This window comes from Corvus cornix, chromosome 3 (assembly GCF_000738735.6).
Source record: "Corvus cornix cornix isolate S_Up_H32 chromosome 3, ASM73873v5, whole genome shotgun sequence".
Taxonomy (NCBI): Eukaryota; Metazoa; Chordata; class Aves; order Passeriformes; family Corvidae; genus Corvus; species Corvus cornix.
The window spans coordinates 65,487,961-65,505,763 of NC_047056.1; the positions used below are offsets into that span (position 1 = coordinate 65,487,961).

The 17,803-nt window shown below is 41.4% G+C and overlaps 1 long non-coding RNA gene across 1 annotated transcript; it reads left to right on the plus strand.

Moving 5' to 3' along the window:
• Positions 1-8,811: 8,811 nt before the first annotated feature.
• On the plus strand, positions 8,812-17,362 carry LOC109144662. The gene is made up of 3 exons (XR_005604323.1): positions 8,812-8,950; positions 9,250-9,347; positions 16,379-17,362. It is a non-coding gene; the product is annotated as an uncharacterized LOC109144662 (long non-coding RNA).
• The last annotated feature ends 441 nt before the right edge of the window (positions 17,363-17,803 follow it).

A 17,803-nucleotide genomic window follows, 5' to 3' on the forward strand; every position in this document is an offset into this window, starting at 1 on the left:
GTAACACTTGAAGAAAGACTGTATATCTGAGGATCACGGGCTCATGCTCTAATCTCATGCAGCATTGGCAGTTCTCTGGGTAAGTTGATATGTAGCACTTCTATGCTATTGAGCAGTCCCAGTGTATTAATCAATCATCAAGCCCTCTTGTGAGGTTCACTAGCTGTTAATCTTATTTCTAGAGGCACCGTCTCCTTCTTGACTGAGGATTCTTGAATTACAATGGCTAAAAAGCATTTCTGTCCATTCACAAGAGGACCAGAAGCTAAACTTTCTCCCATCCAGCCTTTGTCATTCACACAGTGAGGACTGATCATTGTCATGAGCTTGACCTCGTAATGAAATCAGTGACCTTGAAGGTGGCACAGGCAATACAAATCCTCTTGTTCACCCCAAGTTTAGAAGCCGTTTGCCTGACTCCTTTGATCAGCTTCCTCATGAATGAGGAGCCCCCAGCAAGACCTGCCTGAACCACTTAAATTGCTCCCTCCCACATGTCGCAGAAGAATCATTTGTGTGGCCCAGGAGGATCAGGACACAGATCACTAAGCTCAGTGCTTGGGCTGCTATGGATCCTTTTCTTTCCTCAGGCTCCTCTCCTACATTTCTCTGCATATTCCACTCCCCATTAACCCTGTAGTTGTCCCCGGGGCAGCCTCCAGCCTGGGGACTAGCATCCTCCTTCCATCCAATTTCCTTCCCTGGACCACCTCCTTCTCTGCCACCTGCCAGAGCTCCCTAAGCACAGGCTGGGCTTGTGTGTGCCGCCTGAGCAGAGCAGCACACAGAGGTGCTGGTAGTGGAAGTAAAAACCAACAGTAAAACAGGATAGAGGGCAATGTAGAAATGTGAAGAAATGTAAAAGCGTAAAACAGTACAGAAAGGAGATTTTTATTTTTTAAATGAGTTGCTTTTTTCCTGCGTGTGCGTGTATACACATTTGTGTGTGTGACTCAACCACGTCCAACAAGCTTAACATGTTGGAATTATCCTGGCTGCTAAGGGTTAAAGTATTTATGAACTTGTTAAGAGATGGGAACATTATGCACTGTTCACAATGTTTAATTTTAACTGCCATGCTAGAGAGAATCTTTGATTACATTATCAGATTATTCTCATTGAATGTTAGTTGTTGTATCTTTTTTTTTGACAGTGCTATTTCTGTGTTAGAAAAGATATTCCTCCTAACTGACTGGAAATGGAGGATACTAATTAGCCAGGCTTTTCATGCAGAGGATTTCAGCTGCTGAAATCCTAGGCCCATATAGGGTTAAATGTCAGTCTAGAAGATTAATGACTTAACTGAGAACATTTTATCACAGATACAGAAAATAAATCCCTTTCCCAGATAGTCACAGATCGTGTGTACCACTGAGGAAGAGAACTGTGCAAACCAATAAAACCTGACTGCTCCTGCACCAGCAAACAGCAGCGATAAGACAAAAATCGTTACGAGGATCAAAGTCGCTGAGCTCCTTGCCTAGCGCTGATGCTGCGGGGCTGAAATACGAGGTGTGGTGCCTACCTGGGGTGACATTCTCCATAGGAGCTCAGAGCCTGTGCCCTCACCTGGCTTTCTCAGCACGGGAAAGGAGGGATATGTGCTTTCATGCCAGGTTTATGTGAATCAGAGTATCTTGTGCTGCTGCACAACAGCTCTGAATTAAGCCTTGGGTATCTGGTTTTTCAAATCTCCAATTTCTCCTCCTTCTTTAAAAGTACAGAATCTTCCCATCATCCCACCTTTCCCCACATGCTTTCCCTTCCTTATATGATTCAACATAGCTGGCTGTGACTATAATAAGATGCAGCCAATGATGCACCTACTGACAGTCAGTGGCATCCATAGAACATGCAGGAGCAAAATGAACAGAAATCTCTCCTGGAGCACAGACATTTAGCAGTGACAAGAACAGTGCACTGAATATAACACAAACGTTCGGCTGCAGGAGTTTTAAGGCTTGCTTGCCTGCAGGTAAGGAAATTCATTTGATGTTTAGATTAGGTTCATGTCTGCACACTGTAAGTACAGATTTAGTGGCTTTTTGGCCAGAAATGAAATCAAAGATGCTCAAACCCACCACCTTTGAAATGTAATCTTTTCCAGGACTAAATCCTTAAGGTTTTAATTGTTAAACAGCCTAAAGTTTGTCTTGATGAGGACAGAAAAATAGCACTCCTTCACTCACAGAAAAATGTGTCTTGGCTGGGTGGGTGACTACTCTAAAACTACTGCCTCACTCTGAACATTGACTTGTTCAGGGGGAAAAGTGTATAAAAATAAATCCTTCAGGGCAAGAATTGAATCATCTCACATTACACTTTCAATTTTTCAATGCAAGACTGCTCTGTAATTTTGCAAAAGGGACTTTCAGTAGTAGGAGCCATCTTTACTCTAGCAAGATTCCTCAAGGAAAGCCCTGTACACCAATACCACAGACATATAAAAAACACCCACCTACTTCAAAAATATTTGCAAAAATCTGCAAAAATGAGGCACTGAAGAGACAGTGTGACAGTTATTTGTACAACTTGAATTCCACTTGCATGACTTTTGTGGCACAGTCTTAGACAACTTTCTCATTTGGTCTTCTGCAGTATGAAAAGCATGGGAGAAGGCAAGGCACTTGCTGAGAAGGAGGTCAATATTTTATTTTATTTCCTTTTTTCTCCAGTTTTTAGCCCCAGGCTTTGTCTATTGCAGACGTTTCAAACCAGTTCTGATCTATTTTCCCCTGGCCTTTTCTTTAGCCTTATTATTACTTCTGAATATTTCAGGTGCTGGTTTAGTTGCACTTCCTTGTAGATGTTGCCTCTACAGTGGGTGGAGGGTTGAGGCACTGGGAGATGAAGGTCAGGGTGGACCTATTTTCCCTTGAGCAGCATGCAGAAGAGTAGGTTAACTGTTCAGGACATGTACTTCAGCTGCAGGTGTTGTAATAGAGGGGAAATGAAAAGGAAGAGCTCCAGGATCATCCCATAGAAAAAGGGGAATGTCAGATTCTTGGCAGTAGGCTGAAGTGACTGGACTTTGCAGTGATGGAGGAAAATAATGGAAAGCTGATTCATGAATAGCCAGACTCCAGGTGGTAGTGCTGCGTTACAGAGCGCCTGGAACAAAAGCTCTGCCTGGATGCTCTGGGGAGCTCCAGGCTGGGCCAAGTCAGAGGAATTTAACCTGTCCCAGTTCCATGTATGGATTTTGCTTCCCAAGAACAAAGCCTGTGCAAGAAGACTTGCCCCACCACGCAGCCCAGCACAGCTGCCTGTTCCTGTCACCGCTGGAGGGTCTCCTCATCAGGTCCCACCAACGGGAGAGCTGCACTGCGAGGGGTCAAGGGGTAGCATCACCTTGTGTGGGGAGGGCTCCTGCTGGGAATTTGAATCCTAATTTTCCTATACTGTTCCCTGAAGTAATGAGCTGCAGGAAGGAATTTTCTTTTTATAGAAAGTTACACAAAGGAACCACACAAGTTCTTTGGTTCTGTCTTTGCATCCCAAAATATACAACTTTCTTCTTGATACTGTATGATCTTCAGTTACCATACAAAAATAAATTATTTGCAGGAGAATGTGGGCAAGCTTGAAACTTATTTATCATCCAACCATTATAATGTGGTTGATGATCAAACAACCTGTGAAGCTGAGATAATTTTCTTCATCTTCAAGTAGCCACTGGAAAGCCTCATTACATGCCTGAAGTTGCATTGCTTAGCAACAACATTTCAGAAATTCAAGTTATCAGCATGATCACTAATAAGACGGTAAGCTGCAAAAGAATCCTGAATAAACTAGATTCATTTGCATTTCAAAATAAATGAGAGTAAATGTCAGATTGTGTTCTGGAGTATATGAACTCTTCTTAGCACAGATATATTGCGTTTACTCAAGCATTTGTACAGTAGACACAAATGTGAAATGTTTCTAAAATTTTGTGAATGCAGGATGTCTTTGGGCTCCAGATATTTTACCACTCTTCAACTGTTAACTGTAGCTCAAGAAGCCTGCTATTGGTAAAACATGCTGTCAAAGTGCGGCACACACAAGAACAATTAGAAGTGTTATTTTCCATGACAGGACAGGAATATGAATGAGGATAAAGATACAATTAACATGTTGCAGTGTACAGGATCCATAAAACCATAGTTTTGGGAACACTTTTTTAAATTTTACAGTTCCTCAGGGAACAGATTTGTTAAATGCCATATGCAAACTTCTCATGGCCTCTGTGTCAAAATGTAGACACATAAGAGAGGCATGGTTCACAAATCCAGAGTAAATCTGGGATGTATCTGTAGCCCCAGATTTCTGGTGAAACATACAGAAAACAGAGTTGTGGGAGTGTTGAGTGAATGTGAAGTGAACAATAACCCAATATTATTGGTGACATGTTGCCTTTCTCTGACCTGGTCGTGGTATTGATCAGCAACCAAGACCAAAGTACCGGTCAGTGATCATGAAGTTGGTTTGAACTTGTTCTCATTTTGTCTCTAGAGAACTGATCTTGAAACACTTCCTTCATTTATTCACCCACAGAAACATTATTTGGGGGAGAAACCCCATTTATTGCTGGTCCTTTATGGACAAGCCCCACTTACCTTGAGGGCAGAGAAGGTCTTACCTACCTACTTGTAGTTAGTAGGCTCCTTCTCTAGTCAGCATGCATATGGATATTTAGGCACTTCCAAAGGATGCCACATCCCATTGGTGTGAAACTTTGTCTGCAGAGGAAGCCTCCCAGCCAGCTTTGACTCATTGCTTCAAAATGCACACACTGAACTAAAGGAGAAGACCTTTTTTTTCTAAGAACACCACTGGGACAAAGTTAGATATTGGAGTTAGATGTTTCCTGCTCCACTTTCTCCCAAGAAAAGAACAAGGCTCATCCTCCAGGCTTTCTTTTAGTATTAGTTGCCAGCAAACAAAGACAAATTTGAAACCAAGTTTTCTCTAGTCTAGAGGTCATTCAGTGGGAGATCTCTTTCCCTGCAAGGGGAGAACATGTATCCAAATGACAGGCAAACATATCTGAAAGGGAGAAAAAGAGCTTGACCTTGCAAAAAAGCCAGAGGTGAGGCTGTTTGGATACTTCAAGAATATGAAGATGCCAAGCTTAAATGCCACACTTCTTTCAAAGACTGTTTTGAAAACATTTTTTGTACAGTATGGAATTATTGGTTTGCTGTAGTATTCAGGTCTTTTCCAAACTAAAGATCTAGTCTACAGTTATTTCACCCTGCAAGCAGTTATTATTTTAATTTTATATTTTAAGAAGGAAAATAAATGCATGTGAAATGGTATTCCACTTTATTTCAAACCCTAACATTGGAAATTGTTTGGAAAATGCTGTAATTTTGAAAACTGTGAAACCCTTTGTATTTTGACACCCACACAGCACTTCTGGCCTACAAAATAAGGTAAGAATGGAAAATAGATCATTCTAAACTTCAGTCATGTTTAATGCTGAAAATAAAACATGTAGACAACCTTATAATTCTTATAAATAATGATTCCAGGGTCCAGAGCAATAAATTTGAAAACTGCGGTTTATGATAATGTATTCTGCAGTGACAGTAGAAAAATAGGCCATCATTTTGAAAAGGAGAGAAGCTATCTGTCATGTTGAACACACTAACAGGAAATCTGAAGTAGTTTCAGGGGCAGTTAGTCCAAGATATTGCTCCTCTGACCCCCATGTCCCCAAGCACAACATGTGAGTGAAGAGTTTGTGGCCTCCACTGTGCAGGCAGAGTTACTGCATGTGTCCACCTCAAGGCTTGTTATGTCTGGTGTTAAGAGTCCATCTATCTGTACATCTGTATCACAGATTATCAATCTGGGTGCCATTACCAAACCACATAAATTTTACTGTAAAAAAAAAAGCAAAAAGAAGGAGGAAAAAAATGAAACTGAAGAAATATGTTTAAAGAACTGGAGTGACTGTCCCTAGCTGTGTGAAAGGCATGGTCAGCTGCAAGTTCCTGCAAGGTACAAGCTACCAAAGAACAGTGAATCATGTTTTATGTTAAACACAGTTGCCCCCATAGGTCTAATCTGCCAGTTTTTCTGGCATGTAACTAACACTTTAGTGGCTGGACTTCAACAAAAACCTGTGGATTACAAGGAAAAGTGTGTTCAAACTGTACCTCTCCACTAGCACTAGGTGATGGTCAAGTCTCTGGCAGAATCTGGTTTTACCTTTGTTTCCAAGTCTCAAGGATACATTTATCCCTGTAGGTTTACGGAGTGGGGGAGGGGGGAGGTTCAGTTCCACACAACTAGGGCAGGATGCTGTGCTATAATAAATATATAGCACGGGAGTCTGTGCTATAATAAATATTTGACACAAATCTTTTTCTAGCCAGACAAAGGCAAAGTTTTCTTCACCTAATTTGCTTTCCAAATTGTCAGTGTCTGATTCAGTGTCGTCTGACACTTTATTTTTTCTTTGATAATTGATTTATGTCCTGTACATTTTATCATTAAGTTAAAAAAGAGGAATTCACTAAATCTCATTTTATTATATTTTTGTTTTACTTTTTCCCCTTCCACACTCCCTTTTCAGCAGACAAAATCATCCTCAGCCTTCTCTTTGCTTTCAGCCTTGTTTATCATCTTTACTCGGTGTTCCTGAAAGTGCACTGCTTATTCAGTATCTCAGGAGTAGTCTTCTTCTGCACTGATCTCTGCATAAACTCACAGTAATTGGCCTCCAGCAGCAAATTTAAGAAGTTTGTGGAAAATCTTGCATTTCAACACTAATTTTGAAATAAAAAAGTTAGTAGCAAAGTCAAGTAAGAGACATTGTTACAAAAGTAAATAAACTGATTTGTCTTTAGCTGACTTTGCATCAAATAGATGCCAATAAAAGGTCCAATAATAAATGTGCATCATAAAAATTTTACTTGAAACATTGAAAAGGACACTTTTGACCAGAAAAGAGGGGCCTCTGCTCACCAGCACTGAATATCTAAAGGTTGGTTGTCTCAGCCAGTACTTGGGACTTTTCTTGTAAGCAGCCTTGAGCAAAGAGTGCTTCCAGAGCACAATTCCATGCCCTATTCCTGGATATTTTTTTTCCGTAGAACAGTGTCTGCACTCCTCCTTGAAATATCTGATGTCTGTTTCATGCATTCCATTAGCTCCTTCTGTGTAAAGATATGTATTAAGAGTCCGAAGATATTCTCACAAAGCTCACCTGGGAGGAATTTCCAATCAAATTTATAGAGGTAATATTGCTGAAAAGAGAGGCCCATCATACAGTGGGATTGTGCTATGCCTGAGTCATGCTCTTGGTTAGCCCTGGGGATATTGGTGAGTGAAAGGCTGGACATGACCTGGCAATGTGCACTCACATTTCCTCCAAGGAGGAAAACAGGCAGGTGCACTGGTCTTTTATAATGGGAAAACCCAAAGGAGGAAAGAATTGGAGGAAAGAAATCCCTGAGAGCTGACCTGTCAGAGACTTCTATGTCCTCTCAGTCTTGCAGTGGGAAGGAAACAGGACTTATTAAGTCTGGGAATTCCTTACCCCAGGCAGTAACAGCAGCCTATTTGGCATTATGGATTTATAGATAGGTAGATAGTATTTTTCACAGTTCCAAAATGGACATTGTGAGATTTTGAATTTCTTAGTATCTGGACTTCAGATATTCTAGAGGAGCAGAATTCACTCCAACTTTTATTAGCTCAGCTTTACTCAGATCTATTTAAAAGTTAAGTAATAGAAATTTCTCATTATATGATATACAGTAGTACATGGTTACCATTACAGTATCATAAAAATCAATATTTACTACTTTACATCAACATCATCTCAGTTAGATTGGGAGTGTGAATACTTAAGTATGGAACTGGGCAGCTGAGACCGGATATAAAAATCCATTTGGGTTTGAAGGAAGTTGTTATCAATGCCCAAAGAGCTTAACACAGGATTACCTCATATTTTTCATTCAAAAGCTATACTAGACTGCTCTGTGGTGGACCTGAAGAGAGCAAGCTGCTAATAATTTTCATTTGGACTGTTTTCTCATGGCTATCTTGTGGTCTGACTAATAGGACCCCCAGGGATTTTGGTGTTACTGCATGGATTTCCCACACACTATATGGTATGGCTTTGATTTTTTCCAGAGTGCAGATGGTTTTAGTTGTTAATCTCTGCAGATTCCTGCTGACCTCTTGTACGTGCATGGTTCTCTCCTGAAGAGGTGTTTCAATCTGCCTTGTCTGTCATTCCTCTTGCAGCAACTGGAAAATGTTTTCAGACATTCTGGAAATCGCCTTTTAGTGGTGGGCTCAGTCGCAAGAAAATAAGAATCTCCTCCTTGTTTTCTTGTGTTTTTCCTAGGGAATGCAGTTTCTGACCAGTAAGAATATTAATAAAGGTTGTGGGAGGTGGTGGTGTAGGGCACAAAAATACTTCAGAAAATGTATAGTTCCTACTTTAGCAGTTGGTATGTTCTTGGTTTCCACCTTATTCTGCTTCTCTCACAAATAAACTATACTTTTTCATTTATCTTTTACCGAAGACAAAAATTCACTTTCTGTATCATTTCTAGACACACTTTTGGGGAGCAGGGTAAGGGAGCATACTTCCTTTTCTCACAAGAAGGTATTTCAAGCCTTTTGCTGCAAAATAATTATTCAGGTAGCTCCCCAGGAGCAATGTTTATCTTCCCATATTCCCCAGACACAGACAACCTTTTACTATTTCACATGGGAGACTCTTGAGCTCCATCTTCTGGAAAATGTGGGACAAGCTTGTTTTTCCGAGCTGGTTCCCGTGAAAGCTGGGCGGGTTTGGGGCAGCGGCCAGCAGAGCACTGCAGGGCAGATGTCCCCAGGCTGCCACCCAAGGCGAACACCCCCCCTTGCACCTCCTTTTCCCGCGTTCTGGAAGGGGAACCAAAGCTTTTGCAAGACATTTGGAAAACACAGGGACAGTTCCAAGGTAGGTACCACCCAACAGATCTCTTGGGCTACAAGCTTTTGTGATTATTTTGATATTGCGTCATTACTGTGTCAATTAACTATTGTGTCATGGCTGGGTGGAATTGGCCTCGCACACACATTACTCTCAGTTTGAACATGGGCATTAACATGTTTCCTCAAGCCAAATGTGAGCATACATAAACATCTTTAATGGTGTTTTTCAGCCTGTTGGATGCTTTCCACGTTTTGGCTTCACTGAGGTACAGGTGATTTAAGCATTCCTGGCTGGCACTGACAGGCTGTTTCTCTTTGTTACAGGAGAGGCTGAATCAACACTTCACATGATGCTCTTACCTTGATCTCCCTTACTCAGCAACCCGACTTTTTGTGCTGATTTCAAAGCCACACTATCAATTGTAAGAATTCCCCTTTGTTTTTTCTGGACCATACCTCCTAAACCAGAGTGAATGCAGCCTCCCTCCAACCCTGCCCTGAAACACTGCACAGATGAGCAGTCCAGGCTGAAATGCTGGCACAAGCTTTGCCACAGCGTGCTCCCTCAGGGACCACTGCACCATCAACCCTGAGCCAGAGGGAAGCAGGGGGGGAGGTGGTCTCCAGGGAATCCTGAGTGTGCTCTGGTGCCAGCTGGTTGTTAAAATTGTTTTTGCTGATTCTGTCCCAGAGAGGGATGTTGAAGCAGGACTGTCCTCCTCATGCACATGAGGGCCAGCACATGCTGAGGTACAGGGTCGGCACCCAGGGATCCTCTGGCATTTGAGCATTTTTGCTGCATGGCACTGGGTGTCTGGGGATCCTTTGCCCCCTGTGCACTCCACAGGGACACAGCTGTAGTATTGCATGGGAACACAGTTGCAGTAGTGCAAGGAGCACAGGGTCTGAGGGGAGTGAGAAAAACCAGGAGATATGGTGAAAACTTCTCGTGCTCTTCAGCAATAAACTCAGTCCTCCCTTGGGGCATGCCTGGAGAAATGCATTATCATTGCTATAGCGCCCAGAGGCACCAAAACTTAAGAAAGGCACATCAAAAAGAGATGGTTATTGCCCAGAAGAACAGGATGAAAGCTGGACATAATATGGGCATCTGTAGGTAGAGAGAGGTTAGGTCCCTAAATTAAGGCTGTTTAGGAAAGGGCAAATTTTAATTTTAAACACTTGACTTTCACAGGAGATGGGTGGGATCAGGAGGGAAACTTAATGCCTTTAAAAGAAGTATGTATCCAAAATTCCACTGAATCCAAGAAAAATTTAGATTACTGTAGATGTCATGTAATCCAATCTGCTATTCAAACCAGAGTCAGCCTCAAAGTTACATTGGGATTCCAAGGTTGCCAGGGACATTGTTTAGTGAAGTGTAGCAAATCTTCAGGGTTGCAGAGGCTGCACCCTGCCTGGGCCCTGTTTCCAGCATGTGACCCACTCATTGCGACTTCTGTTTTCCCATTTCCCCCATACGTGGATGGAAAGTCCCTTGCTGCATCTTGTGACTGTTATCTCTGGTCCTATCATGGTACGTGTCTGTCTATCTGTATTTCCTCTGGCCCACTACTAATTTGTAACTTAGTTTCAGAAAGCATTCTTCATGCAGAGGAGAGCAGTGGAGAAGTCACAGTAGCTGAGTAACAGCTGCAGAGTCATCTTCAAATGTTTTGTTTCCTTCATCTAATTCTGGGAAAAAAAAGGAACCGAAACAAAAAGAAGCAGTGCTTTTACTGCCTGAATGTCAACAGCAATAAAATTTAAGCTTATCATCACCCTCAGAATAATTCAGTAATGTTTACTCTCAACACCACCATTACAATATTATGTAATAATACCAATCACCAACCTGGGGGAACTAAAGCTCTTCTGATACAGAGTGCTGACACTTGATCTGATACTAGAAAATCCTCTTTTATTGCCATGACTTGAACTCTTCATGAACACACATGACTTCCAGGAGGAATCAGGGTGCCACTGGGCCCCCTGGTTATCACACATTTAACTTTGAATAGGTGCCCACTCTATTTATATTGTGTGCATTATTCTGATTTAGTGTGATCAAGTTGTCTTATGGCAGAAATAGAAGAGAAATACCTGGAGTTATGTCTGAAGGCTAAAATGAAGGTAGGCTTTTGCAAAGAGTTCATTGACTGCATGGATACAAAAATCCGCTACTGAACAAGTGCTGGATGCCTGCAGAAGAATTAACCCTTTCTGACGAATAATCTCTGCATTGCAAATACCACAAAATTTTCCTCTCAAAGAAGGGAAGGAAAAGAGAAAAAGAACGTGGGTCTTTACAAATACTGTTACACTTTGACGTTACTGACATGAAATTATTGAAAGTTCTAAGCCCTTACAAGAAAGGGGAAATCAAATTTGTCTGAGAACTGAGATGAAAAACACATTTTCTCTTTTCAATCAACAAAATGCAAGGAGTGAATTTTCCTTCCTCCCAATTTTTGGCAACATTCTCCCAAATTAGGAGCACTTAAGCTGATCAACATCTGCACAAATTATTCTTGGTCCCCCAAGGCTTTCCTCTAAGGCTTCCCTTCCCACAGGACAAGCTGCAAGCACCTGGGCAGGGGAATGTGGGTCAGTGCTGGAGGAGAAAGGTAACCTTTCTAGAGATGCTAGAACAAGGGGTCTCATGTCCTGCTTCATTCAGTCTTGTCTTTGGGGCTCTTAGTGTTGGCTAAGTGTACGTGTGCAGCCCTGGCATGTGGTATGGCCTGTGAGCACAACCATACCAGAAATGTTATTAACAAAATGTTCTTATATCCCCAGCACCCTCAGGACAATCAGATAAGTGAAGTCCGGGACAAAATGTTGGTTGAAGGAAGAGATGAGAGCACTCTTCCCCTCTCTGTAAAGTACCCAGCAGAGGGTGCAGTCATCTACCCTATGTGCGCCTACACAGAAAGATTGATTACCTGAGGAGGGCCATGCAACACCTCTTCTATGAAGACAGGCTGGGAGAGCTGGGATTGTTCAGCCTGGAGAAGAGAAGGCTCTGGGCAGACCTTAGAGCGCCTTCCAGTACCTAAAGGGGCTACAAGAGAGCTGGAGAGGGACTTTATACAAGAGCAGGTAATGATAGGACAAGAGGCAATGGCTTTAAACTGAAAGAGGGTAGGTTTAGATTAGATAATAGGAAGAAATGTGAAGATGGTGAGGCACTGGAACAGGTTGTCCAGAGAAGTTGTGGATACTCCCTCCCCAGAAATGTTCAAGGATGAGGCTTTGAGCAACCTGGTCTAGTTGGAGGTGTCTCTGCCACCACAGGGGGTTTGGACTTGGATGACCTTTAAAATTCCCTTCCAACCCAAACCATTCTGTGATTTTATGATTAGACTCCTTTAGTAAAATAATAGCAGTGTCCCAAATAAAATAGAAGTTTTCTTTTTCCTTCTAAAAGGCACGATGTTTCTCAAGAGCTCAGGGAATGCTAACTGATTAGAAGTGTCTGGAAGTAGAGCTGGGAAGGGCAGCCAGTGGAGGGTGAAAGGGAGAGGAAGAAAAGCATTGTGGCCTTGGGGTGAGGTGGGATGGCCCCAGTAGAAGACAGACCTGCAGAAGCAGTGGGGCCAGGGGCTGGAAACTTGGGAAGAGGGAGATTGTCTTCTGTGGCCTGTCCTGAGGGAATCATGGCTCCCACATTCCCCACAGGTAGTGGGATGGTCTCAGGTGGAGGGCAGCCTGGGGAGGACTTGCTCCTCCAAGGAACTTCCTCTCCTACAGAACTCTGGGCTCCCATAATGGAAACCAGAGGAACTTTAACCCCTCTGTGTTGTCTTTCCCGTGCCATCCACAGTCTACAAAGTAGCTCAGGCCCTGCCCTCTCTCCCTGCAAAGAAAACAAGATGAAAGCCTCAGCCAAGAGTGCTGCTGGCATTATCCTTCCCACCACAGTTTCCTCTCTTCTTTTAAAAAGTGGTGCCTGCTGAGGGTCCAGGCATCCCTGTCCAAGGCTTCCCTCCTCACCACACTTCACACAGCATTTCAGATGGGTCAGGCAGGAAATGTGCTGTTTGCTGCAGTAAAGCAGCCAGGAATATAGATTTTTCTAGCCCTTTGAGGTAGTTTTAATTCATTTCCATTACTTTCCCACAGCAGAGGCAGGATTGCTTCCCTTGTGAATGCAGAGGTTTTCTACCTGTGTGGCCTTGATCACTTCTAAACTCAAGCACTTTGGCAAGGAAAAGGTGAAAAACAGATTTTCTTTTCCCCACAGCATGAATCTACCAGTGTTTGCTTTTCCTGAAGCCAATATATCCAAAGGAAGAGAGGTTTTTAAAACCTGAAAAGTTGGAAATGAAGGCTCCTTGCCTTTTCATTTCTAGTGCACAGAAATACTCTCCATCAGTGATGAATAAAGTCCACATGGAATTTCAGCCAGTGGCTTAGGTAAAATTTCTTCACCCAGACCTTAGCTGGTATAAACATTCCTGCTTAACCCTGGGTCAGAAGTCTGAAGGGTCAGGAACAATAAAAATAAAACATCTAGACAGACCACAAATATATATTGCTCCTTCTCCCCACTTTTTTTTTTTTTTTTTGGAAAATAATTTTAAGAAAAAAAGTGAAAAAACTGCAGTGTAAAAGAAAACTCCTGTTTTGCATTGTTTGTGGCTTGCTGGCCTGGAAGTGCCCTGGGAAGTGCACTGCAGTGGTGATGCTGTCCCCTAACACATGTTTCTTTCAGCTATGTACAAGTTGTCTTCCTGACTTCAGAGCTCTGTTCCCCAAAGGCAGTTTCTCTTTTGCCTACTCATCTCTTTCAATTGCTATCTTTGTTTGCTTTACCTACATTTTTCTCCTTTCTTCTTTGCTGGTTTTTGCAGTAAATTAGTGTGCATGCTTTCCATTACATATATCATTTCAAACACAGAAATTTTCAATTCATTTTGTATATCCTAAATCTACTTGAGAAGCATCATGCCACACTCGAAATCCCATTTTTTGTGACATTCAGAAGCAACATCAGCAGTTTCAGCTACAATCCATTTAATTACTTTTTCTTTGATTAAGACAAATTTATTTCCCAGAGTTACGTGTTTGCACAAAAATACAAAGTACAGAAAAATCCTAAATCAACAAAATGACACTGGTTTTGAAAATTACCCTGGCTGCAAATATTTACCACTTGAACATCTGTCAGAGCTGTATGTCCTAGAAACATTTATACTGAGTTTTATCCTAATGCAGATGGAAGGAAAAGAGAGAGAGGGAGCTTAGAGGCAAAATTACACAGCATAAGAAACACAATCTAATAAAGTGTCTAACGTACATGGATATTAATCTCCTGCTCTTTCATAAATAATGTTCAAGGTTTCCTCTGTTATTCATTTGGGTTTTTTTAAGTTTCCTTCCTCTGTTGCCTCAGTTCAAGAGGTTCAAGAAAAAAAGAGATGCTGGTAAATTTCTGAACATAATTTCAAATAGAGATAAAATGGATATTTTTTTTTACAGGGGAGCCCAGATACCAGGCAAACTCAATATTACTTTTTATATAGAAAATTCCACAACAATTCAAGAACATGTGTGCACACCTGGGAATCCCAATCTGTATTGGCTCATCCCAAATGATCCAGCTGTTATCCAGCTGACAGCCTTCTCTTGAGGTGCAAACTTTAACTTCAGTTTCTATGGCCAGAATACCAAATGAGTGAAGAGCTTTCAGCTCATGTTGTAAATGCAGTGTGCTCTCAACAAACATTTTGAAAAGAAGGCATTGCCTGAATGTTCAGTCACTGAGAATAGGATTGTCCTAATTGAATAAAATACTCAAAAGGCCTTCAGGATGTTACCAATTCTTCAAGCTACAACTTGAGATGATTTTTTGGCCCTTGAGGTGCAGAGCATGTCAGCACTACTTTCAAGACAAATGTTTAACATGCTTAAGGAGATTTCTAGGTTTGCTGCACTAAGAACCTAAGAATGGCCCTGCTGGGTCAAACTCAAAGTCACTCAATATGTTGACTGGCAATGGCCTGCAGCAGGTGATTAGGGGAGACCTATGTGACAGTATATGGTACCCTTCCAGCCCCTACTTGTATTCAGCACCTGAATTGGAGGTGTTTTCTTTGCATTTCTTTTAATTTTTGTTCAGAAGTTGAAGGCAGGTTTTAAATTTCACAATGACCTTAAGTCAAGTAAGGAAGACCAAGTCCCTGAATGGCCAAGCTGAGGCACGGCACGGTCAACAGAATTGCCTCTCTCAAAACTCAGTGGGACTCAGAGGCAAAATTGGACTGGGGAACTGGTGTACTCTGACCACAGTATGCATGCCCAGCTAGAGGACAAGACATGACTTCAAAAAAAATAAAAAAGGGCATCTTCTGTTGGCATCTGAGTGCCAGTAGGGTTATTTTCCAAAAGCATGTTTTTGAAAGCTGAAGGCTACTTTGGACTAGGGGTTTTTCCAGTATGAAGTGGGAGCACATGGCCAGTTTTCACAGCTTCCTTTTTTTTGTAGGAAAAGTAGCTGCGAATTTCTAACCCTGTTTACAGTAGGGATACAGGGAACAACAGTCTCCATTTTCCTTTGTACCCACAGCAGCCCTTTGATTTTATGAGTGTTGATTTATAATGTTAGAAATTCTAGTGCTAAACCCAGGAATGTCAGACATTTCCCAAGACTCCTTACAGACCCAGCACATTCTCCATAGCTTTGAAATCTGCTACACTTGGGCAATCTTTTATTTTTCCCCTATATTTAACTATTGCAGCACTCCATTGACCACAACTGCGTAATAGGTGGTCTTGGCTGAGTACTAGACCACAGGACCTGTAGCAGCAGGATCCAAAGCTGGGAGCTCCTTGGAGAAGGAAAGTTGCCCAAAGCACTCTGATGCTTGTGGTTTCAGGTTTGCTGTTGCTCTGGGCAGTGTAAAGCAAGGTACTCTGTTAAGGACAGCCAAGGCTCCACACAAATTTTTCAAAAATGGTCAGTAATGTTGACTGTCCCAAGAGACCTGAGTTTCTGGAAGAAGATTCTCAGTGCTTCTTAAAAACTCATATTTATTTCAGGCTGGGTCCCTGAGAGCATGAATGGGTCTTGGAAGTTCATTTTTTGCAAGCAAGTGTTTTTTGGATGCCAACTCAGCATTGTGCAAAACATAAAAAATAGTATTATGCTCTAGTTATGGAAAAAAACCTTGCCTTTTAGGGGGTTTTTTTTCCATTTTATTTATTTATGGGGATGGGGATGGGATGTATTAGACCTGCAGCTTCTCTCAGCCAGAAAATTTTTATTCTTTAGTAATTTAAATTTCTGTCTTATCTCTAAACTTAACACCTTGCTATACCCATCCCCACTCACAGTTGCTTGTTGATAAAAAAAAAAAATGTGCTACTGAGCAATTTGTTTTGAACCTGCTCATTTTTTCCCTTTAAATATCACTAACTTTCATTTTTTGCATGTTTGCAAATTCTGCAGGATAGGATGCCCTCCTGTTGCCCTTCTTTCTGATATTAAGAAATTTGCTCCATCCCTTTGCAAGTGACTTTCTTCTATCAGCCTGCAAACAACAAAAGAGGCTTTAAGGATAAAAGGAAGAGGAAGCCAGATTCACATTTTAATAGTCTGGGGACTGGACACTATACCCTAGAACGGTGGAGCTTGACTGCAAAAGCCCAGAGATGATGGAATTAAGGTCACACATGTAATGTTATGTTCCCACAGGACAGCCCCGGGTGAACTTTCATCACGGGTCTTTTGCTAAAAAGATATATAAAAAAAAAATCCCCAAACATGATCTGGAATCAATATGATATTCTTTCCTTTTCCTGCTTTCCACTTTGCTGCTTTCAGTCTGACAATACCATAACCTTCACAGTCACCTCTGCAGAAATCCTGCTCCCTCTGGAGCAGCAGTGGATGCTCTGCAGTCATTTGCTTCTTCGCTAAAGTCAAATAACAAAAGTTTCACATCAGAACATTTGTACCTTCTGGTTTATGCTTTTTCTGGCTGGTTTATGCTTTTATTTCTGCAATCCACAGAATTTTGTGCCTTAAAAATAGTAAAGATTTAAATCAAAGAATTTAATTTTCTCAGCATATTAAGGCTCAATTGTTTTCAACAATTCTTCCTAGAACTTCCTCTTTTTAGAGCAGTGCTGGTGCCCTCTATGTTCACATTAACTCCTTAGCACTTAACATTAGCACTTCTTTCTACACAAATGTCTTCTCTTAGAAAGCTGGAGTTTTGCTTAAGATACGATACACTCTAAAAAACCCAATTGCACAACAATTTACTCTTTGACCCTTCAGACATAATCTTCTTAGATGGTGTGATAATATATTCTTATTAATAGAGTTGATAATCTATTTAGGAATATTGTGGTTCTGCATCAATAGAAGTACAACCTTTTTTTCACCTGGAGAACTACACCGAAAATAAACATATATTTTTGGAAAGTATTGTTCTAAACATGTCAAAGCAGCAGTATTTATTCAGTATTTGTATGCAGTGAAAATTGAAGGTGCAGGATGATCATGCTCCAGTATTCATTTCCTGCATAAAAATAAACTGTGCACTACAGATCAGAGAGATCAGATGACATTTAATTGATCCCAATTCAAGAGGTGTAATGATCAAGATAAGCTGACACAATGCCCTGAAGAATAAGACTCTGAACAATTTAAGGTCAGAATAATGTTATGATCAGTCGCTTGTGTGCCTGTTGTCAGATAATATGTTCTGGCCGTGGAGATTTGAGTTACCTGAGCCAACTCTTTTACAACCATAATAAAAATGAATAAGAGTAGGTTATGTCTCCCATTCAGTGATTTAATGTCAAAGCTGATGCTATCTGGTGGTGGATGTCTTACTGTAAAAGTCCTGGTGACCTATATTTTCTA